General features: G+C 36.1%; 2 long non-coding RNA genes across 3 annotated transcripts in view; one reads left to right on the forward strand and one right to left on the reverse strand.

Annotated features, from left to right (window-relative positions):
- LOC108309213 overlaps positions 1-7,397 on the forward strand; it is a 61,087-nt gene extending 53,690 nt beyond the window's left edge. The window contains exons 2-4 of one of the 2 annotated variants that reach the window (XR_005201383.1): positions 1,277-1,564; positions 4,065-4,358; positions 6,056-6,080. This is a non-coding gene — a long non-coding RNA (uncharacterized LOC108309213). Of the gene's footprint in view, positions 1-1,276; positions 1,565-4,064; positions 4,359-6,055; positions 6,081-7,314 lie in introns of those variants that run through there. The other variant, XR_005201382.1, reaches the window with a different exon arrangement.
- Positions 1-25,433, reverse strand: part of LOC108309216 — a 61,822-nt gene that overhangs the window by 2,014 nt on the left and 34,375 nt on the right. The window lies entirely within an intron of this gene.

Raw genomic sequence — 25,433 nt, forward strand, 5'->3', positions numbered from 1 at the left:
AGAAAATTTACATATACACCATGGGATACTACACAGCCATAAAAAAGAATGAAATCATATCCTTTGCAGCAACATGGATGTAGTCAGAAGCCATTATCCTAAGCAAATTAAAGCAAACAGAAAAAACCAAATACCACATGTTCTCACTTATAAGCGAGAGCTGAACGTTGTGTACACATGGACATAAAGGTGGGAACAATAGACATTGGTCACTACANAAAGAAATAAAGCCTGAAGAAAATAATGTAATTTTAAGTTGATTAGATAAAGAACATGTGGTCTATATACACTATGGAATACAATACAGCCATAACACCATGGAATACTACTCAGCCATAAAAAAAGAATGAAACTGGAGGCCATTATCCTAAGTGAAATGACTCAGAAACAGAAAACCAAATACCACATGTTCTCACTTATAAGCGAGAGCTGAACGTTGTGTACACATGGACATAAAGGTGGGAACAATAGACATTGGTCACTACAGGAGAGAGTAGGAAGGAGGGAGGCAAGGGCTGAAAAACTACTTATTGAATATTATGCTCATTACTTGGGTGATGGGTAAATTCCTACCCCAAATCCCAGCATTATGAAATATACCCTTGTAACAAACCTGCACATGTACTCTCTGAATCTAGAATACAAGTTGAAATTTTAAAAAATAATAGGTATAGAGTTTCAATTTTGCAAGATGCAAAGAGTTCAGGAAGTAGATGGTAGTGATGATTGCCACCAAGTACAACATGGATGTACTTCATACCACTAAACTGTGCACTTGAAAATGCTTATGATGGGAAATTTTATATGTGTATTTTACTGCAATAAAGTAGATGCTTTCAAAAGAGCAAAAGTACAAGGAGGGGCCAAGGGAGTTTAGAGTATTTGCAAGAGAATAGTTGAAGTAATAGGCCATGGAATCCAACCTAGATAGGAGGGAAGTAGAGAGTGCGGAGGTGAGTGGGTGGAAGTACCACTGAAATTGCAGAAGAGTAAATGTCGTGTGTTCTAGAACAGGCACACTGGAAGAACAACAAACTTCTTGTAAAGGTTTGAACTGGTGAGAGTTTTGAAGTAGAGCATTATTATCCACTTGATGGGATACTACAAATGCTTTTGCATTTCAAAAGAAATATTCCATTGCATGCATTTTAATAATGTATTCCATTTTATAGCTGTAACATAATTTAACCAATCTCTTCCTATAATTATTATTCTAAATCATAGTGACAAAATACTATTAGTCTTACTTAAACAAATAAATTTATGATTCTTACAGAAATCCTCACCCAGAAGTCTCTGACCTTCTTGAGACTGGTGGAAAGAAAAACCCTGGGATTCCACAAAAACTCAAGACCAAACCTACTGACTGGTGCCCTCTCTAAGAAACAAAATTGTAATTTTCCTTGAAGTGGACAGCCTGGAATTCCTCTGCACACTCAGTCATGTGGACAGAGAGACCGAGTTACTGCAACTTGCTTCTTAATGTATATGAATTTCTTAGTTAATGCAACAGAATCTACTGAGTAGCTTTCACATAAAAAGAACTCTGTCTGGAACTGGAAAGGTAAAAATGCTCTCAAATGTAGGCATAATTAAATGAGTACATAAATTATTATAATAGAAAGTAAAAGCAAAGGGAGATTTTCCATGAAGCAAATGAAACTTAAGCATCAGTGCCCCTCACTTAACGTGGGCCCCTTCCAACACCCTTGGAGAGACCCTATACATATACTTACATGGCTATATATTCTGGGAAAGTTTGCAAAAGTGAAAATTAAAACAAAATTTCAATTAGTTAAACTGCTGTTTCATTTTCCTCTGACTTTCCCCACTGTTAGAATGGCCAAGGCCATTTTTGAGGTCCAAAAAAGGCAAAGTATTGAAGACACATTCAGTTGAGCTTATTGAAATTGAAACACATATCTGGGGCTCACAGATATTTTGCTTTCAAACAAAATTATTGCACCCAGCACAGGAAGTAGGTGAGTGCTGGAAGAGATGCAAGGTTTGAAGTATATAGAGCCAGGAGCTAGACTGTGGAATATTCTTCTAATCAGCCATATAAAACTGAACAGTGGATTCCGTTCCCATCAGTGCCTGGTCAAAACAATTCTCTGAAAGCAAACAAACAAACAAACAATTCTCTGAATTTAGGAATACTTTCAATAACAGCATGAGCAGTTCCAATTATACATGCACTATCTGTTTTTTTCCTTTTTGTTGGTAATCACACAAAATAGAATGTATGGATTTCTAGAGCACAAACCTGTAGAAATATTTTGAAGAATATGTAAAGTTGTATGTTTTATTTTTTCCAATTATCAACAGTAAAAAATTATGACCATTATAGAAGACTGAACTATCTTTCCATGTTCAGTACAGAAATTCTTACAATTAAGTAACTGTGGTAGGTAGTTGACGTAATACAAATGTTATTTGTTTAGATTATGGAATGTCTCTTGTATCTGTTAGCTTTTCAAAACGTGACTTCATTGTAATTTCTTTTCTGTTGTTGTTTTTTAGAAACAGAATCTCACTCTGTTGCCCAGGCTAAAGTGCCGTGGTGCAATCACAGCTCACTTCAGCCTTGAACTCCTCGGCTCAAGTGATCCTCCCACCCCAGCCTCCTTACAAGCTAGAACTACAGATATTTTCCAAATTCTAAATAAATTTTCATTTTCATGCCTAATTTTGTATTAATCACTTTGAATTATTTTCCCTAAAGAGATTCCCCAAAATTGTTTAAGCTTAGAGCCCCACAGAACCTGGATTTACCCCAGTACAAAGTAATGACTGTGATAAGAGAGAAATGTAAGAGGGCCTGCGGGAGTTCTGAGAAGGAAGAAATTGTTAGTTACAGAGCTGATCAGGGAAAAGTTTTATCTAAATTATGATTGAGTGAAATAACTTAAATTCAGAGTTATGGCATATGATGCTGTAAATGAAAAATGGAATCTTTATAACATTTTAATAATTTCTCTCCCTGGATCTACTCACTGTAATATTCTGTTATTGACACATTCTCTTCTCTACATGCATATTTCATTCTGTTCTCATAGTTAAAAACCTTTTCTGCTGAAGCTTTGTGGCCAAAGGTTCAACCAACAAATTAGTGCAAACCTGCTGGGTGTTCAAAGAAGAAAGTTTCTCAGGATAGATTCTGGGTACGGGTTCAAACCAGGAGAAATGTGACAATTCTGTCATGTAATCCAGACCCTATTACATGAATTATGTGGAAACAAAACAAACTTTCTTCCCTGCTCTTCAATTATGCTATAATTAGTGAGCAAGAGTCAGAGAAAGTCCTATTTTTAAGTTCTATGCTGCACTCACCTTCATTCACTCATGAGAGGGAAACAGTCAGCAATTCTGTCTCGTTCAGAAGCCAAGCAGAGTTTCTCCTATGGAGCAATATTGTAAGGGTACCTTTACACTATATCCATAACTTGAGAGAGAGAGAGAGAGAGAGAGAGGACAGCAACAGGAACTGTGGGAGGGTGGGAGGTTCCTGAAGGAAGTGCCTGGTGCTCTGTGTCTGCAGTCACTTCCGTCCCCATCTGGGACCACTTATTCCACTGGCAGACACAGCCTTCCCTGGGTCTGGTGACTCAGCCTTCCCCAGATCTGGTGGGCAGATCAAAGGGCCCTTGACATTGGATGACTCAGCACCCAGTGAGCTTACTATGAACCAAGCTGACATCAGCTGGGAGAAGACAACTTCAGGGACACAGAGGGTCAGCCCTTGGGATCTGAGAAGCAAGTCTGAGACAGGTGAACTGAGAGTCATAACTCCTGGAGATGAGAATGCGGAAGCAATGCCTTCTGACAATGACTTTCTCCTTGCGGGGGATTGGGGGCCTGATGCTACAGGTCCTGCTGAAATGCAGCTGTGCTCTTGTCACCTGACCAGTTCTTCCCTAACCTCAGATGGTGTGACCGGCTTCTGCTTTGTGCTCATGACTAATTTACTGGTTTCCACTCACTCCTGCCTTGAATAAGTGCATCTGTATGTGAAGTTGTATGTTTTATTAATTCCTACTATCAATTATGCCTTGGTTTTCCAGGTGCCTTGGGATTGGGGACTGAGCTCTTGATTTCTGAAGCCATGTTACTGATGGCTAGGATGTCCCGTGCCAGCACTTTCCAGCCAGCGATTGCTGTATGTCAACCTGCCAAGGCTCTCATTCCTGCACTCTGCCAACCTGCCTGGGTATCCTCCTGTAAGACTTCTGATGAGCATTTAGAAGACATACACTTACCAACCCTTCCCAGGTGTGAAACCCCATGGAAAGACTGGCATATTTGCTACTTAATGCAATCTCCTCTTTACAACTAATCCTCCGAGACAGGTTTCACAGGTAAGTAAACAGAGACTCAGAAGTTGTTCCTTATGTAGGTCACACAAATGCCTGTCTTTTCTCTAGTTTGATTCCTCTTTATTCTGCGTTCATGAAACATGTTTTCCTTGCTGTTTTTCAGAACTGGAGATAATAATATCCCCAGGATTGTTTTGACGGTTAAATTAAGTCCTCAATATGAAAGTGCCTAGCACATAATAGATACTTAACAAATGGCAGCTTCTTCATGTCATCCTATTCTGACCTCAGCCTAGTAAACCAGGCTCCTCTGACAGAGTTGAACTTGTTATATGTCTAGGACAACACTGGAGCACACAATAGGTTGTAGTAAATATTGGATGGATGAAATTAGCTGGGCATGGTGGCGTGCACCTGTAGTCCCAGCTACTCAGGAGGCTGAGGCAGGAGAATCACTTGAACCCAGTAGGCAGAGGTTGCAGTGAGCTGAGATCATGCCACTGCGCTCCAGCCCAGGCAACAGAGAGACATGAGAATCCATCTCAGAAATACACACACACACACACACACACACACACACACACACGATGGTGGATGAATGAATGGATAATCAATGGAAGTATTAAAATTTTATTTAGAGTTTGCAAAAACCTAAAGGTCACTCTTTTCCCCCTACACTGTGCTACTTTTGACTTCCTGCTATTTGTATCTATCAGCTGAACATTAGATCTGCTCTTTTGCTGGATTTCTCTTCACCTGCAATGTTAGATGCTCATCCTCATCTGCCCACAAGATCATGCCTTTTGTGTTGCATGTGTCTAGCCATTGAGTTCCGGGCTCTCCTCGCTTTCCTATACTTTTACTTTCTAAGCACAATCCAGATACTCTGCACTAAGGAGGCTGAACACAAGAGATGTGTTTAGCTGAGTAAGTGGTCTACATTTCAGTAGACTTGCTTAGGAAATGGGGGCAACATACCACCACAGTGTGGTTAGATCTGGGCTGAGTAAGGCCACCTGCTGCTGGCTCAGCACCTTTCCGAATAATTAAGCAATTTACTGAGAGCCTGGAATTTGGAATCACAGAAAAAAGTTTTGGATAGAAATACAAGTCAAAAGTCTATAGATGCTTTTCCTCTAGCCAGCAGCTCCATTAAGGAAATTTATTTTCGTGTTTTGGAAGGGTGGAGATTTTAGTTCAATCATGGACACATCCAGCCATTACTCAGTCCTCAGTCAGCAGATTTAAAGGAAGCTAAGAAGGACCCAGGGCCCTGGGCCATCTGTAAGACCTAAGCATAACTTCAGCCATGCCTGGAAGAGGATACCTAGGTATCCGCTCCAGCTCTGGGCATCCATTAGTGGTCACAAAAATGATACCTGGTAATCAAGGCAAAAACTGCCTCTGGATTGCGATCAATTTCTAAAAATTAAACTGCTTGGAAAAGGATAAAGAAGTCCACAAAAAAGGCCCTGAACTGTAGAAGGGTATAATGACCAGGAAATTCCCTGATCCTAAAGCCTTCCTTTTCCACAGCTGAGACCATATAGTGACTACCTGGAGACTCAGCTCTGTCTCAAGCTCCATGATCAATTGCATTTCTGGTCAGGGAAAATATAGGAAACCTTTAGGTATCAGTTTGGGGGCTTAGGATCGAGTCATCCCTGTGCTAGCACCTACTCTGACATAACACCCCTGTATCTGGTAAATGTATTCTTTACCATATGCTTTTTGATCAGGATTTCCCTTGTGGCTCAGAAGTTCCAGACCTGCATCCTTATCTTAGTCCTGAACACCTGAGCTCCTCCTTGTCTCTGTATTTTCAAAACTGGAAGCTTACCTTTGTATCATAAGAACTTGCAGAATCACACTTCTCTGGTGCTTGTCAAATCTAATGTAGATTTAGCTCACCCAGTAGTGATATTTTCTAGGACAACTTGCTGTCATGCATTGAATCAGCCAGATTTTGCATCTCAACCCAGCCTCAGCTCAGTCCACCCAAAGTGACATTTGACTGCATTCTGATTATGCAAGAGTAGAGTTGAGTAGATTAACCTATCCATGCCCAAATTTCAATCTGCACATAGAATCCTGAGGCATGAGTGAAAGCTGCTAAGGCAGCAGGCTATTCAGAAGTCTTAGAGCAATCACTGAGCAAGAAAGAGATACTCACTACTACATCTGAATCAAAACTACCAATAATTCCAAGAAGCCTGGTTTACAGTACTGCATATGTGCATTCACGTTAGCTGTCCAAGACCTTGGTACTTCACCACATGCTTTCATTTCAAAGACCTAGCCAATTAAGGATCTTAAACTGTTGTGAAGCAATAAAAATTTCCCTAAACAATAACTATACAGAGGATCCCTTCCAAGACTGAGATTTTGTTATTTCATTTCAGGCATTCTAAATTAAGCCCTGGAGAAACATTTCACTGCTAATAAGTAATCGCTTGTTGTAATATGCATTATTGCTGAGATAATAGGCTACATCAGTATCTATTCATGTTATTGTAACTGGGAAATAAGACTTGAGAATACTACTGTGCAGTATTCTCTGTAGTGAGAAAAATACAAATGTTAATTTTCATACTGTCATGTTTGGTTTAAATTATCTATGCTAAAATATAGACATGTATTTATCTTCAGTGTAATGAATTCATTTGTTGTCCAGCCACATTTGATTTTTATCAAGTTTCTCTCTAAAACAATCTTATATGATAGGACACAGAAGAACAAAATAGCCTATGACTTTTCAATGTATAAATAATACATTGAAATTTACTAAAAGAGAGTGTTGATGAAATCTTACGTTTAAAAAAAAAAGGCTTTATATAAACTTTAAAATTCATATCTTAAATGTTTTAAAAAAATCCTAGCTGAGGTTCTTATGTGTGTTTTCTCCCTGCTGGTCTACACTTCAAAATGTGTTGATTTTTAAAAAATATGAATCTTCTGTATATACACCAATTTTTAACAAATATTATCAACTCTTTAGGTGGAGAGTCACAACCTCTGATTGACTTCAGTATTTTTTAGTTGGTGTGCAGTAATGGTACGTATTTATGGAATTCAGAGTGATATTTTATTACATGTGTACAATGTATAGCAATCAAATCAGGGTAATCAATACATCCTTTACCTCAAACATTTATAACTTCTTTGTGTTGTGAATATTCAAAGTCTTCTGTTCTAGCTTTTTGAAAAATGTAAACTATTATCAACCAAATTCACCCTTCAGTGTTACAGAACACTAGAACCCATTCCTCCAATCTAGCTACAATTTTGTATCTATTAACCAACTTCTCCCTATCCTCTCCTACCCTCACCCTTCCCAGCCTCTAATAACCACAATTCTATTCCTTACTTCTATGAGCTCAAGATTTTTAAAAATTCAAACATATGAGTGGTAATATTCAGTATCTTTCAGTGTCTGATTTATTTCACTTAATAGAATGTCCTGCAGGCTTATCTGTGTTGATGTGAATGACAAGATTCCATTTTTATGGCTGAATAGTATTCTGTTGTGTATAGACCACATTTTCTTTATGTATTCATATGTTGATGAACATTTAGGTTGATTCCATATCTTGACTATTGTTAATAGAGCTGCAATAAATATGAGGTATAGGTATCACTTTGATATACTGATTTTCTTTTCTTTGGATAAATACCCAGTAGAGAGATTGTGGGATTATATGGTAGTTGTGTTGTTAATTTCTTGAGAAACCCCTGGACTGTTTCCCATAATGGCTGTACTAATTTACGTTCCAACCAAGGGTATGTAAGAATTCCCTTTTCTCTACGCCTTCATCAATATTTTTTAAAAATCTTTTTGATGATAGCTGTTCTGACCACGATGAGGTGTTATGTTATTGCAGTTTTGATTTGCATTTCCCTTATGATTAGTGATGTGGATCATTTTGTCATACATTTATTGGCCATTTGTATAAATTTTTTTGAAAAATGTCTGTTCAGATCCTTTGCTTGTTTATTAATTGAAATATTTGATTTTTCTGCTGTTGAGTCTTTAGAGTTTCTTTTACATTGTGGATATTAGTCCATTATTGGATGAATACTATGCAAATATTTTTTCCAATTCCACAGGTTGTTTCTTTACTCTATTGATTATTTACTTTGCTGTGCACCTTTTTAGTCTGGTGTATTCTATTTTTGTTTTTCTTGCCTGTGCCTTTAAGTCTTACCCATAAAATCTTTGCCTAGACCTATGTTCAGAAGTGTTTTAGCTATGTTTTCTTCTACTAGTTTTATAGTTTCAGGTCTTACATTTAAGTCTTCATCTTGACTTGATTTTTGTATATGATGAGAGATAGAGGTCAAGTTTTATTCTATTGCGTGTGAATATCCAGTTTTCCCAACACCATTTATTGATGAGGGTGTCCTTTCTCCAATGCATATTCTTGGCACCTTTGTCAAAAATCAGTTGGCTATAAATACATGAACTTATTTCTGGTTCTCTCTTCTGTTCCTTTGGCCTATGTGTTTTATTCCAGTACTATGTTGTTTGGGTTGCTATAGCTTTGTAGTATATTTTGAAATTAGGTGGTGTGATGCCTTCAGCTTTATTCTTTTTGCTCAGTATTGCTTTGGATATTTGTAGTCTTTTCTGGTTTAATGAAGAATTTAGAATTGTTTTTCCTATTTCTATGAAGAATGCCATTGGTATTTTGATAGAAATTGTGTTGAATTTATAGATTTCTTTGGGCAGTATGGTCATTTTAACAATGTTAATTCTTCCATTCCATGAGCATGGAATGTCTTTCCATTTTATTTGTCCTCTTCAATTGTTTTTCATCAGTATTTTTTAGTTTTTATTGTAGTGATCTTGCATCTTTTTAAACTTATGTATAAGTATTTTATTTTTTATGTTTTTTTTTTTTTAAANTTTTTTTTTAAACTGAGTCTTGCTCTGTTGCCAGGCTGGAGTGCAGTGGCATGATCTTGGCTCACGGCAATCTCTGCCTCCTGGGTTCAAGCAATTCTCCTGCCTCAGCCTCCTAAGTAGCTGAGACTACAGGTGTGTGCCACCATGCCCAGCTAATTTTTGTATTTTTAGTAGAGATGAGGTTTCATCATGTTGACTAGGATGGTCTTGATCTCTTGACTTCATGATCCACTCTCGTTGGCCTCCCAAAGTGTTGGGATTACAGGCGTGAGCCACTGTGCCAGGCCTTGTTTTATTTTTGTAGATAATGTAAATGGGATTGTTTTCTTGATTTCAGCTAGTTTGTTATTGTTATATAGAGACATTACCCATTTTTGCATATTGAATTTGTATTCTATAAATTTACTGAATTCACTTATTAGCTCTAAGAGGTTTTTGGTGTATGCAGTCTTTAGGTTTTTCTATATACAAGATCATGTCATTTGCAGAGGTAGAATCTGACTTCTTTTTTTCCTAATTGGATGTCCTTCATTGCTCTGGTAAAAACTCCCAGTACTATGTTGAAAATAAGAGTGGTGAAAATGGGCATACTTGTCATATTCCAGTTCTTAGAAGAAAAACTTTCAGCTTTTCTCCGTTCAGTATCATAACTGTGAGTTTGTCATATACAGCCTTTCTTATGTTGAGGTGTTTTCTTTCTATACCTAACTTGTTGAGACTTTTTATCATCAAGAGATGTCGAATTTTATAAAATTTTTTTCTGTATCTATTCATTGATGTGATGTATCATCTTTATTGATTTGCATATTTTAAATCATCCTTACATTTCTGAAGTAAATCTCACTTTATTATCATGTATTTCTCATTGATGTGTTGTTGGATTTCTTTTGCTATGATTTTGTTGACAATATTTGCATCTATGTTCATCGGGGACACTGACCTATACATTTCTTTTTTGTTTTGTCCTTGTCTTGTTTTGGTATAACTTTGGCCTCATAGAATGAATTAGAAATAATTCTTTTCTCTTCAATTTTTGGGAATAGTTTAAAAGGAGTTGGAGTTTATTCTTTAAAAGTTTGGTAGAATTTGACAGTAAAGCCATCTGCTCTTGTGCTTTTTTTTTTTTTTTTTCTGGGTGTGGGGAGACTTTTTATTGCTGATTCAATCTTCTTACTTACTATTGGTCTGTTAAAGTTTTCTATTTCTTCATGGTTCAATCTTGGTAGGTTATATGTGTTCGGGAATTAATCCATTTCCTTAAGTTTTCTAATTTATTGGTGCATAGATAGTCATAACAGCCTCTAATGATTTTTGTGTTTCTGTGATATCTGTCATAATATCTTTTTTCATTTCTGATTTTATTTATTTAAATCTTCTCTCTTTTTTCTTAGTCTTGCCAATGGTTTGCCAATCTTGTTCATCTTTTCAAAAAACCAAATTTTCATTAATCTTTTATATATTTTAGCCTCTGTTTCATTTAGTTCTGCCCTGATCTTTATTATTTATTTTTTTCTACTAACTTTGGATTTGGTTTGTTCTTGCTTTTCTGGTTCCCTGCGTTGTATCATTAGGCTGTTTTTAAAAATAATATTTTCTTTTTTGATATAGACATTTATGGTTATAAACTTCCCTCTGGGTACTGTTTTTGCTGTATTCCATAGGTTTTTGTTTGTTGTGTTTCCATTGTTTTAAGACTTTTTATATTTACTTTTTGATTTATCCACTGACCTAATGATCATTCAGGAGTATGTTATTCAATGTGTTTGTATTTGTACAGTTTCTAAATGTTTCTCTTGTTATTGAAATCTAGTTTCATTCCATTGTGGTCTGAGAAGACACTGGATATAATTTCCATTTTTAAATATTTGTTGAGATTTCTTTTGTAGCCCAATATATGATCTGTCCTGGAGAATGTTCCATGTGCTGACAAGACAAAAGAAGACTATAGTCCAATGTGCATTCTACTGCTGTTTAATAAAATGTTCTGTAAATGTCTGTTAGGTCTACAATGCAGTATAAATTTGATGTTTCTTTGTTGAGATGAATCTGTTTAACACTGAAAGTGTAGTACTCAAGTCCCCAACTATTCTTGTATGGGGATCAATCTCTCTCTTTAGGTCTAAAATTTTCTTTATATACCTATGTGCTCTGATATTGGTGCATATATATTTAAAGTTGTTATGTCTTCTTGCTTAATTGATCCTATATAATTATATAATGACCCCTCTTTATCTCTTTTTATGCTTACTGACCTAAAGTTTATTTTGGCTCATATAAGTACAGCTGCTCCTTCATGGTTTTTATTTGTATGGATTTTCCTTTTCTATCTCTTTACTTTCTATTTGTGTTCTTACTGGTTAAATGGTTTCTTTAGGCAGAATATAGGTTGGGCCTTGTTTTTCAGCCATTCAACTCGTCTATATATTTTAATTGAGGAATTTAAATTATTTACCTTCAAGATTTTTACTGATAGATGAGAACTTACTCCTGTCATTTTGTCAAGTTGTTTGTTATTGTTTCATGTTTCTTTTCTTTCTCTTTTATTGCTTATCTTTGCAATTTGGTGGTTATCTGTAGTGATTAAATTTGATTCTTTTTTCTTTCCCATTTGTGTATCTCCTCTATCAGTGAGCTTTATAGTTTTGAGTATTTTCATAATGGTAGATTTTATTCTTTTGCTTCTAGATGTAGAAATCCCTTGAGCATTTCTCGCAGGGCTGGTCTAGTGATAATGTAACTCAACAGTTTTTGTTTGGTAAACACTTTGTATTTCCTTTATTTCTGAAGGATAGTCTGGTTGGGTGTAACATTCTTGGTTGGCAGTTTTTTCTTCTTTTGGCACTCTGAATATATCTTTCTAATCTCTCCTGACCTGTAAGGTTTCTGCTGAGAAGTCTGTTGTTAGTCTGATAGAGATTCCCTTATGTGTGACATGATACTTTTCTCCAGCTGTTTTTACAATTCTGTCTTTGTTGACTCTTGATGATTTGAATGCAGCATGTCTCAGACATGATTTTTTTGGGGTTGAATCTATTTGAGAATCTTTGGGCTACCTGCATCTAGATATCCATATTTTTTCTAAGACTTGGCAAGTTTTCAGCTATTATTTTGTTAAATAGGGTTTCTGTGAATTTTTCGATCTCTTTTTCTACTGGAACTTCCCAAATTTGAATATGTATTCACTTATGGTGTCCCATATGTCACATAGACTTTTTGCATTCTTTTTATTCTTTTTTTTTTAATCTTTCTGATTGGGTTATTTCAAAAGACATGTCTTCAACTTCAGAAATTTTATGCTTGACCAAGTCTATTGTTAAAGCTCTCAATTATAGTTTTTACTTCATTCATTAAATTCTTTAGTTGCCACATTTCTGTTTGTTTGTTTGTTTTTAATGGTGTCTATTACTTTGTTGAATTTATCATTCAGATCAGGAATTGACTTTTTTATTTCTTTGTATTGTCTACCTACATTCTTTGTGTCACTCATTTTCTTCAAAATAATCATTTTGAATTCTTTTTCACATACCACATAGGTTTCCTTGTCTTTGGAATCTGTTGCTAGAGAATTATTATGTTCATTTGGAGGTGTTGTGTTTCTTTCCATTTTCAGTTTATTGTGTTGTTATGTTGATATCTATGCATCTGATATAACAATTGATTCATTGAATTTTATGGAGCAGCTTTCACGAAGAAATACTTTTCCCACAGATGTATCTCTAATGTTGTCTGTGTAGGGTACCCCATCTCTAGTTCTGAGTGGCACTGTAGTGTAATCTCCATGCATTTGATTTCTTCAGCAATAACCAACATCAGCAATGCCTGCAAGTTTCTCAGTGGCTTAGGCTGCAGTATTTTGTGCAGGCTGCAGTATAGCTTTACTGGGGACTGTGATACGAGGTGGACCAGTCTTCAGGGCCCTAAGTGGCTCACATGGACCTCAGTGGTGGCAGCAGTGTTCCCTGGATGGGCCAGTCCTCTGGTCCCTGGGTAGAGTATATGGTCTTCATCTATGGTGACAGCTGGCTTTGAAGAATGATCCTTGGGACTTTGCATGGTACACGCAAGCGCTGGTGGTGGCAACAACAGCCTCAGCAGGTTAGGTGGCCAAACTGTAAGCCTGGTGGTGTGTGTTGGCATTGGCAGCAGGCTCACTTGCTGAGCTAATAAGGCTAATCTTTGGGGCCCCAAGTAATTGGAGACACCTGTGTTAATGGTTTTAGCTTGAACAAATTAAGTTTTGGGTTCTTTGGGAGCACATGCAGGCATATAGTGGCCCTGTTGCTGGAGAAGGAGGGGTTACTGGAGAAGGTGGGGTCACTGTCACTGGTGGCTCTCTATGTCAGGGGGACAGCCTCCCTTATGTGCTAAACTGCCTGTTCCTCTGTGTATAGAGTACTGTGTGTGCTTGGGTGCTGGGGGTATGGCCACAACCCTGGGTCTAGCTAGTTTTATGACACTACAGCCCTCTGAGTGATTGTAGGGTGATGTCAGAGGGATCCCAGAGATATGGAAGTGTAGGGATTGTTTGGACCCGGGACAAGATGCAGTATGATGGTGGCTCCATTATCAAAATGATGCTGTGCTGTCACAGCTTGAATCCTAGTGGATGGGTGGGACCCAGCATCAATTCCTTCTCTGGGACAATGTAGTTGTGTGAACTCCAGGAAGCTCACCATACTAGGCTTAGGCCTGTGAGGGCCTAGGGGCTCTCCTGTAGCTAGGATTGCAGGTATCTGTGGTGGGAATGTGGACTGTTGGGGATCTCCGGCTTATTGTTTCCCCACAATGGGGAGTCTGTCCATGCTCTGATGCTGCAAGCTGATGCTGGCCAGCTGTTTCACTTCCCTCTCTGTGCTGCCACCTTGAGTTTCTGTGCCTCAGAAGGTCTCTCTCATTTCTCTTCCAAATTCCAGTGTTCATCCTTATATGTTCTATTCAACATGTGGTTATCTACTTCCTGTAAGTCATTTAATGAATCTTAAGGAATATAAGCAAGTTTAAGAAACTAAGCAAAGCAACTGAAACACAGAATGGAATTTTCAACAGTCTCTTGGTGCTTGGGAGACAAAAGTTGGGTTTCAGAAACTCTCAAAGGAGTTCGGGGAGGTAGGTAGTGAACACCTAAGCTGTCACTTGAGATCCCTGGAGGCTATAACACCTGGAGGCCGCATCACCATGGAGGCAAACTAAGCCTTATAAAGATTGTGACCCTGGTAACTATTGTTCTACTCTCTACTTCTATGAGATCAATTTTTTAATATTCGATGTATGAGTGAGATCATGTGAAACTTGTCTTTCTCTGCCTGGCTTATTTTACTTAACATAATGTTCTCTAGGCTCACTGTGTTGTGACAAATAACAGGATTTTGTCCTTTTTTATGGATATGCTAATTACCATGACTTGATTTTTGGCAGTGTATGCATGTACCAAAACATCATACTGTACCCCATAAATATGTACAGTTACTACTTGTCAATTTACAAAAAGATTACAATACTACCTTAAGTCAACTGAATTCTTTATTGGCTCTAAACAATCTGACTCCATCGTAGATGCCTCACAGAAGATAGATAAATTCTCACTAGAAAATAATACAGCATCCAAAGCCATCAATTTTTAACATCTAGATGTCCTCATTAAAAAATAATACCATTTTCAACAGGAATGCTTCCAGCTTTTGTCCATTCAACATATTAGCTGTGGGCTTGTCATAAATAGCCCTTATTATTTTGAGATATGTTCAATCAATACCTAGTTTATTGAGTGTTTTTAACATGAAGGGATGTTGCATTTTGTCAAAGGCCTTTTCAGCATCTATTGAGATGATCATGTGGTTTTAGTCTTTTGTTTTGTTTACATGATGGATTATGTTTATTGATTTGCATATGTTGAACCAGCCTTGCATCCCAGGGATGAATCCGACTTGATATGGTGGATAAGTTTTTTGATGTGCTGCTAGATTCAGTTTGTCAGTATTTTATTGAGGATTTTCCTATCAATGTTCCTCAGGGATATTGGCCTGAAGTTTTCTTTTTTGTTGTGTCTCTGCGAGGTTTTGGTATCAGGATGATGCTGGCTTCATAAAATGAGTTAGGAATGAGTCCCTCCTTTCCAATTGTTTGGACTAGTTTCAGAAGGAATGGTACCAGCTCTTCTTTGTACCTCTGGTAGAATTTGGCTATGACTCTGTCTGGTCCTGGGCATTTTTTGGTTGGTAGGCTATTAATTACTGCCTCAATTTCAGAACTTTTTATTGGTCTATTCAAGGATTTGACTTATTCCTGGTTTAGTCTTGAGAGGGTATATGTGTCCAAAAATTTACCTATTTCTTCTAGATTTTCTAGTTTATTTGCATAGAGGTGTTTATAGTATTCTCTGATGGTAGTTTGTATTTCTGTGGGGTCAGTGGTAATAGCACCTTTATTGTTTTTAATGGGTCTATTTGATTCTTCTCTCTTTTCTTCTTTATTAGTCTAGCTAGAAGTCCATCTATTTGTTAACTTTTTTCAAAAAACCATCTCCTGGATTCATTCCTTTCAGCCCCAAAACTCCTTAAGCTGGTAAGCAACTTCAGCAGAGTCTCAGGATACAAAAATCAATGTGCAAAACTCACAAGCATTCCTTTACACCCACAATAGACAAGCAGAGAGCCAACTTATGAATAAACTCCCATTGACAATTGCTACAAAAATAATAAAATACCTAGGAATACAGCTAACAAGACACATTAAGGACTCTTCAAGGAGAACTACAAACCACAGCTCAAGAAAATAAGAAAGGACACAAACAAATGAAAAAACATTCTATCCTCATGGATAGGAGGACTCAATATCGTGAAAATGGTCATACTGCTCAAAATAATTTATAGATTCAGTGCTATTCATGTCAAACTAACATTGATATTCTTCATAGAATTAGAAAAAAAAGACTTTCGTATGGAATTGAAGAAGACTCCGTATAGCCAAGACAATCCTAAGCAAAAAGAGCAAAGCTGGAGGCATCATGCTACCTGACTTCAAACTATACTACAAGGCTATAATAACCAAAACAGCATGGTACTGGTACCAAAACAGCATGGTACTGGTACCAAAACAGACGTATAGACCAATGGAACAGAACAGAGACCACAGAAATAACACCACACATCTACAACCATCTGCTCTGTGACAAGCCTGATAAAACAAGCAATAGGGAAAGGATCTCCTATTCAATAAATGGTGCTGGGAAAACTGGTTAGCCATATGTAGAAAACTGAAACTGGGCCCCTTCCTTATACAAAAAATTAACTCCAGATGGATTAAAGACTTAAATGTAAAACCCAAAACCAGAAAAACTCTAGAAGAAAACCTAGGCAGTACCATTCAGGACATAAGCATGGGCAAAGACCTCACGATGAAAACAATGAAAGCAATTGCAACAAAATCCAAAACTGACAAATGAGATCTAACTAAACTAAAAAGCTTCTGCATAGCAAAAGAAACTATCATTAGAGTGAACAGGTAACCTACAGAATGGGAGAAAATTTTTGCAACTACTCATCTGACAAAGCTCTAATATCCAGAATCTACTAAGAACTTAAACAAATTTACAAGAAATAAAAACAAGAATCTACAAAGAACTAAAACAGATTTACAAGAAAAAAACAAGCCCATTCAAAAGTGGGCAAAGGACATGAACAGACACTTTTCAAAAGAAGACATATATGAGGCCAGCAAACATGAAAAAATGCTCATCATCACTGGTAATTAGAGAAATGCAAATCAAAACCACATTGAGATACCACCTCACGCCAGTTATAATGTTGATCATTAAAAAATCTGGAGACAACAGATGCTGGAGAGGATGTGGAGAAATAGGAACACTTTTACACTGTTGGTGGAAGTGTAAATTAGTTCAACCATTGTGGAAGACAGTGTGGAGATTCCTCATGGAACCTAGAAATAAAAATTGCATTTGACCCAGCAATCCCAGTACTGGGTATATACCGAAAGGATTATAAATCATTCTATTATAAAGACACATGCACGTGTATGTTCATTGCAGCACCGTTTACAATAGCAAAGACCTAGAACCAACCCAAATGCCCATCGATGATAGACTGGACAAGGAAAATGTGGCACATATACACCATGGAATACTATGCAGCCATAAAAAAGGATGAGTTCATGTCCTTTGTAGGGACATGGATGAATCTGGAAACCATCATTCTCAGCAAACTGACACAAGAACAGAAAATCAAACACCACATGTTATCACTCATAGGCAGGTGTTGAACAATGAGAACACATGGACACAAGGAGAGGAGCATCACACACTGGGGTCTGTTGGGGGGCCAGGGGAGGGACAGTGTGGGGGTGGGGAGTTTAGGGAGCGATAACATGAGGAGAAATGCCAGATATAGGTGACGGAGAGATGGAGGCAGCAAACTACATTGCCATGTATATACCTATGCAACAGTCCTACATGATCTGCACATGTAACCCAAAACCTAAAGTACAATTAAAAAAAGAAAAAAAATAAATCAATAGATGATCATTCTACTTAGTAGTTTTAGATAGGTCTTTGTCGTTTGTATTCAAAAGAGTCTTAACTGTAAAAACAGAGGATGATTAAACCAAACTCCACAGGAAAAAAAAATCTCATCCAAAAGTGGGCAAAGAATATGAACAGACACTTTTCAAAAGAAGACATTTATACAGAGAACAAACTTATGAAGAAAAAATGCTCAACATAACTGATCATTAAAGAAATGCACATCAAAACCATAATGAGATACCCTCTCATACCAGTCAGAATGGCAATTATTAAAAAGTCAAGAAATAATAGATTCTGGCAAGGCTGTGGAGAAGTAGGAACACTTTTACACTGTTGATGGGAATGTAAATTAGTTCAACCATTGTGAAAGACAGTATGGTGATTCCTCAAGGATCTAGAAACAGAAATATCATTTGACCCAACAGTCCCATTACTAGGTATATACCCAAAGAAATATAAATCATTCTACTATAAAGACATATGCACACATGCTTATTGCAGCACTATTTACAATAGCAAAGATGTGGAATCAACCTAAATGCCCATCAATGACAGACTAGATAAAGAAAATGTGGTAAATGTACACCATGGAATACTATGCAGCCATAAAAAGGAATGAGATCTTGTCCTTTGAAGGGACATGGATGAAGCTAGAAGCCATCATCTTCAGCAAACTAAAACAGAAACAGAAAACCAAACATTGCATGTTCTCACTCATATGTGCTCGTTGAACAGTGAGAACACAGGAACATAGCGGGGGAACATCATACACCAGGGCCCATTGTGGGGTAGGAGGGTGAGAGGAGGTAACTTAGAGGATGGGTCAATAGGTGCAGCAAACCACCATGGCACACATATACCTATGTAACAAACCTACACATTTTGCGCATGTATCCCAGAATTTAAACTAAAAAGAAATAAAAATAAAAAAGGAATAGCTCAAAATTAAAAATTAAAAATAATAACACCAGTCATACTACAAAATATGACACATTTATGACTTAGATATCAGGGTTATCAGACATGTGATTTAAAATTATGGAGAATATTATGCTAAAAACATTGAAATTGGCTGGGCACGGTGGTTCACGCCTGTAATCCCAGCACTTTGGGAGGCCAAGGCAGGAGGATCACCTAAGTCAGGAGTTTGAGACCAGCCTGGGCAACATGGTGAAACCCTGTGTCTACTAAAAATACAAAAATTAGCCAGGCATGGTGGTGGGCACCTGTAATCCCAGCTACTTGGAAGGCTGAAGCAAGAGAATCACTTAAACATGGGAGGCAGAGGTTGCAGTGAGCCAAGATTGCACTATTGCACTCCAACCTGGGCAGCAAGAGTGGGACTCCTCCTCAAAAAAACAAAAACAAAAACAAAAATACCTGAAATCAATATGGAAAAGTTTACCAGACTGTTAAATCTAAAATAAAATAAAAAATTCAAAAACTAAAAAGCGTGATAAATTAAGCTGTAATTAGATTTACTTTATCATTAATTCAATACAACTGAAGAAAGAATTAGTAAATTGGAAGGCATATCAGTAGAAAATAACCAGACTTGAGCACAGAGAACAAGAAGAGCAGAAATACAGTGTAAAAAACATATGGGGCATGTTAAGAAGGTCCTTCCAGAATGAAAGGGGAGAAATGAGGTAGATGCAATATTGAAATAATAGTAAATATTTTTCCAAAGCCAAGAAAATAAGCTACAAATTTAAGAAATACTAAAAGCTTTAAATAGGATAAACATTTACGCACCTATCCCCCCACTCCATTCCACCCCTGCATGTTACATCATAGTAAAATTTGGATTTATTTCAGGAATGCTAGGTTGACTTAACATTATAAAAATCTGTAAAATGCAATTAATCACTGTAACTGAATAACAGAGAAAAACTATCATTTCAATGGATACACTAAAAGCACTGGATAAAGTTCAAACCTCAATAATGGTTAACAAGGGAAATAATTTAGCAAAATAGATATAGAAGGGAAGTTCCTTAGTTGGATGTATCAGCATGTACAAAAAACTTAGAGCAAGCATTATACCTAAGTTTGGTATATCAAAAGTTTTCCTTTTCAGACAAAAAATAAGACAAAGGTACTTAATATCTCTGCTTTTATTTAACATAGTAATAGGGGTCTTAGCCAGCACAATATGGCAAAAAGATAGAATGATTAGAAAGGAAGAAATAAAGCTGCCATTAGAATATTCAGAATAATCTACACACTATTATTTATTGTGAACATCGTAAGGACATTAGATTAAGAAATCAGTACAAAAATCTTTGTATTTCTATATACTAGTGACAAAGATTTTTAAAATAAAAATTTAAGTATACTATGTATAATGGCATCAAAAATCAAATATCAAGGAATACGACTAACAAAAAATATGCAAGAGTTCAATGGAGAAAATTTTTAAATATTATGAAAATAAATTAAAGATGCCTAAGTAAATTTTGCCACGGTCATAGATTGAAAGACTAATATTACTAAGATATGATGTCTCCACAAGTTGATCCATAGAGTAAATGCATCCTCAGTCAAGATCTCAACAAACGTTTTTTGAGGGGCGGATGTGAAAATCAATAAGCTGATTCTAAAATTTTTGTGGGATATAAAATTTCAGAAATGCTAAAGATAATCTTCAAGAAAAGAAAATTTGAAAAACGTACACTATTGCATGTCAAGACTAATTATAAGATTATAGTAATGAAAATCAGTGTGCTATTTCCATAAGGAGAGACAAACTGATCAGTGAAACATAATAGAAAGTCCAGAAACACACCCAAACAAACATACAGTCGTTTGATTTATGATGAAGATGACACTGAAGTGCAATGAGGAAAAGAGCTTTTCACTTAGTGGTACTGAATCAACTGAATGTCCATATTGTAAAGAGAAATTATACTCAAAATCAATTGCAGACAGATTATATATCTAAATGTAAAAGGTAAAACCAATACACTTCTGGAATAAACAGAAGAAAATATCCTCATGTTTTGGGGGAATGGAAAGACTTTAAAAGTACTAAACGTAATAATAAATAAAACACAGCAAGCAAACAAATCATAATTGATAAATAAGACTATACAATTGATAACACATGGACACAAGGAGGGAAGTATCACACACTGGGGTCTGTTGGGGGTAAATAGGGGAGGGACAGCGGGGGGTGGGGAGTTGGGGAGAGATAGCCTGGGGAGAAATGCCAGATATAGGTGAAGGGGAGGAAGGCAGCAAATCACACTGCCACGTGTGTACCTATGCAACAATCTTGCATGTTCTTCACATGTACCCCCAAACCTAAAATGCAATAAAAAAATAAAATAAAATGCAGGAATGACACACACACACACACAAAATAAATCTGATCTAATAACAACATGAACAGAATGAAAAGGCAAGCCAAGAAGGTAGAAGATAATTTTTGTGATACTATAACTTATCAAGGACACATAAATAAAGTGTGTAAAGAACTTGCACAATAAAAGGACAAAACCAATAGAGAAATGGACAAAATATGTAAACACAGGCTTCACAAAAGAAGAGATCCAAATGGCAAGTAAATATGTGAACAGATGCCCCAAATTATTAATCAGATAAATGCAAATTTAAATCATAAGATACCATTATATATCCACCAGCATTTTACCTCTTGAAAAGATTAATTAAATTGATAAATACCTAGCAAGACTGATTAAGAAAATAGACTTTAACCATTATTATATGAAAAAGGAGACATCACTAAAGATATTTCAGACATTAAAGTTAGTATTTCATTGTGAAAAAACTTATGCCAAAATTTTTGAAAATTGAGATATCCCAGCACTTTAGGAGGCCAAGGTGGGCAGATCACCTGAGGTCAGGAGTTCGAGACCAGCATGGCCAACATGGCAAAACCCCATCTCTGCTAAAAATACAAAAATTAGCTGGGCATGGTGGCACATGCCTGTAAACCCAGCCACTTGAGAAACTGAGGTGGGAAAATCACTTGAACTCAGGAGGCAGAGGTTGCAGTGAGTGGAGATCAAGCCATTGCACTCCAGCCTGGGTAACAGAGCAAGACTCTGTTTCAAAAAAAAAAAAAAAAAAAAAAAGAAACAGATTTCTAAAAGATCACAACTTTTCAAAACTCACATGAGAAGAAATAGAAAATCAGAATAGTCTTGCAGTTGCTAAAGATATTGAATCAGTAATTTAAAACTTTCCCACAAACAAAACCATGTCCATATGGCATCAACACTGTATTCAATCAGGCATTTCTTATTATTTTAAGAAATTGATAGAATTAAGAAAGAATCCTCTTGATCTTACTTGGTCCTAGCATGTTCTCTTTTAAGGAAAATGATATTGCATTTTTTGGAACAAGAGAGAAGAAATTTGGCCCTAGAATGTAGAATAATAATATAGCCATGATAATACTAACACTGTTTGTTGACTTCTAATATTAGAATCAATCTAGAGGTAAGCCTTGAAATATTTAACTGTGCATAGAGGCAAGTGTACATAACAGGCTTTGACAGTATAAAATGAGATCTATAAAAGGTAGAAGTTTAAAATTTGTAGGAAAGAGTAGTAGCAGTAATATTCTCATATTGCAAAATAGGAAATCAAGATACACTATTAAAAATGTAACAGGAAAAAGAAATTTAGATTAGAGTGTTTTAATTCACAAATATAACCAAAAGAGGTACAAAAACAGCGATAAAACTATCAAATACTGATGGATGAAGAAAAAAGATAAATGTGCTAAGTTTTTACTAATCATAAATTGAATTGATCTATTGAATTCATTGGCAGGAATTCAAGAGATAATGACTAAGGCCATATTTTATAATTTAACTACATAGAGTTAATATCAGAAAAAATAAAAACATAAATGGCTAAAATTGTTTCCGGTGAACAGGACTATGGGTAGAAAGGGAATATTGGGGGAGAGGGGTATTAATTTTTATTATAAGCATCATCTCTACTATTTGATTTATTTCAAATGTGCACCTATATTATAATAAAATGTTTCTAATTAAAAAAAGACTGGAATGAGAATAAATGGATAAATACACTAAAATAATCCTAGTTTATGTCAAAACCTAGTATATGAAGAAAAATTGCAAATCCAAGAAGAAGAAAATAAATTTTTTAATAAATGAGGCTGAAACAGTCTTTAAAAACTGGAATATGCTCAATTCACAGCATGTTCCCAAATAATTTCAGGTGATTAATGAAGTAAAGGTGACAATTAAGCCATGAAGAGCTAGATGAAAACAAAAGTGAGTGTTTTTTCATTTTTTCTTGGAGAAGGAATTTTCAAGCATGGAAGCAATGAAAAATAATTCAAGGGAAATAACTGACAACATAAAGCTTGAAAGCCTTGCTATTAGAAAAATAAGTCTAAATTGGATTAAAGCAAATAACTAATTCTGGGGAAACATTTGCAATCATAAGGAAAAAGTCTACCACGTTGATAATATACTAATGTGTATTAAAATAAAAATATATCTTAAGAAATTATTTTGTCTGTAAAATTTAAGAGACTATTTAAAATAAGAAACTATGCAGCTCCCATGAAGATTGTATTTCATTACAGACTTTCATGTAATGCTGGTAAGCTCAGCTAGAAACCTTTAAGAAAGCAAATTTTCAATATGTGTTATTAACTCAAAAATATCTATAATTTTAAACCTATGAATTTCATATCTTAAAGTCAGTCTTAAGGAAAAAAATCAGAAACTCTGATAAAGATTTATATATTTTTTAAAAATCTAAATGTTTAGAATAAGAGAGGGATGGTTAGTATGACATAACCATCACATTTACACGTTCAACAAGTATCTATTGAGTTTTACTATGTGTGAAGCAATGATGATTAAACAATGAACAAACACAAAATATATGCCTTTATTTGGCTTACATGCTAAGAATATTTAATGATAAGCTAAACATGAATCTGTTACAATGTCAATTACATAAAAGAGTATGCAAAGAGAAGAGAAATACATCAAACTGTTACCAGTGGTCACTTTACATGGTAAGATGTTTGGTGTTTATTGCTGGTACTCCAGTCTTCCAACTTTTCTACCATGTGCCTGTATTACTTTAGCAATTAGAAAAGGTTGGAAATTAATGTATATACACTTATAGGATGATCATGAGGATTAAATGAAATGAAGTATTACAAGTGTCTGACAAAGAGTAGACTTTCAATACATGTCAGTTTAGTTTTTCTTTTCCTTGCAACCTGGAGGTTGATTTTGTCCTTTGCTGTTATCCCTTTTTACTATGGATAGTTTGGCCCATTGCCATCACATTTCTGCATTTATTTATAATGAGTATATTTTAACTTTCAATCAAAATTGCCATACCTCTTATTAAATGGGTTGTGTATTATTTTAGAGAATTCCCATTGCTTTAAATAGTTGAGACCTATAGGAGAGCTCTGGAGGCAGAAGTAATTGGTAGAGCACCTCAAATCATTTCATGGAAGGAATTGCTTCTTTGCCATGGAAATTAATAAATGCTATGTTTCTATGGTTACTACAGTGTCTTTATTAATGCTAAAAGTCTCCAGAGTTAGCCTCCTAAATAAAAGCCAGGAGGTATGCTGATCTTTAATGGCATGAGTATATCATTGCCATTTTCCAGTCTACTTTTACTTAACGGTGCTATTCTTTCTGTAGTGTAGAAAATACTGTGTCAGATTTGATACATAAACCTCAATTTTCAAGGCTCTGTCAAGCAACCATAAAATCATATGCTTGGCAGGAACTTGCCATTAAACATGCCATAGGTGGGGGCCTTTCCTAAATTCAATGATTAGTTAGACTATTGCCTTGAGATTGTTTGTATAGATGACATATATGAAGGAGAATCACTCTCTTCTCAACCTCAACTAGTTCCTTGAGAACTTAGTGATGTGGATTATGTTGCAGCCTGGAAATTCTTGACTGTGATCAACGTTCCTTTACCTTTTACCTTATCACGTGCAGGTTATCTGGTTATTGTGAGAACTGATAGGTACCTTGGAAGGGACTCAAGAGTCTGTAGGGATAATCATTACATTTACACTCTAGTTAGGGAGTTAGTACACACGCAGACAACAGCTGAAGAAAGGTGATAGGACAGGATGAAACGCTCCAACTGCAGGCAGGTCAAGCATAGCCCAGCACTGAAGGCTATGGAAAGGGCAGGCAAGAATGATAATGCTGATTTTGAGATCACAGTGGGAAAATGCATTGTGCAACCAGAAGGGATTGTGCACAACTGTGGCTATTTGGAAAATAACTAAACTTAGAAGTATTGTGCACATCTTTTATCTTCTTTGTCTTCCCTTAATCAGCAGGTACTCCTGCTTGCTTTCCACGCACTTTGTATGCTTTTAAGTTTGCTTTGATTAGGATCTAAAGTTGACCGCCTTTTACTTTTTTAATGTAGCATGATGCTGTCAGTGAACAAGTTGTGGTGTTTTTCACACACTCCAGCTAACTGAAGAGGGAATCACACACAAAACCCTACATTAGCTTTTCCCAAAAAATTGTCAAGGGAATAAGAGTTGAAAAAATTAATCATTAAAACCACAGCAAGAATGCAGTGAAGTATGTTATTCAGGGTTTGAACTTCCTGGATGTGAAATCAAGTCAATGTTATAAGAACGGTGTTTTGTTAACATTTAAAT

Source organism: Cebus imitator, unplaced genomic scaffold (genome assembly GCF_001604975.1).
Source record: "Cebus imitator isolate Cc_AM_T3 unplaced genomic scaffold, Cebus_imitator-1.0 Scaffold92, whole genome shotgun sequence".
Lineage (NCBI taxonomy): Eukaryota > Metazoa > Chordata > Mammalia > Primates > Cebidae > Cebus > Cebus imitator.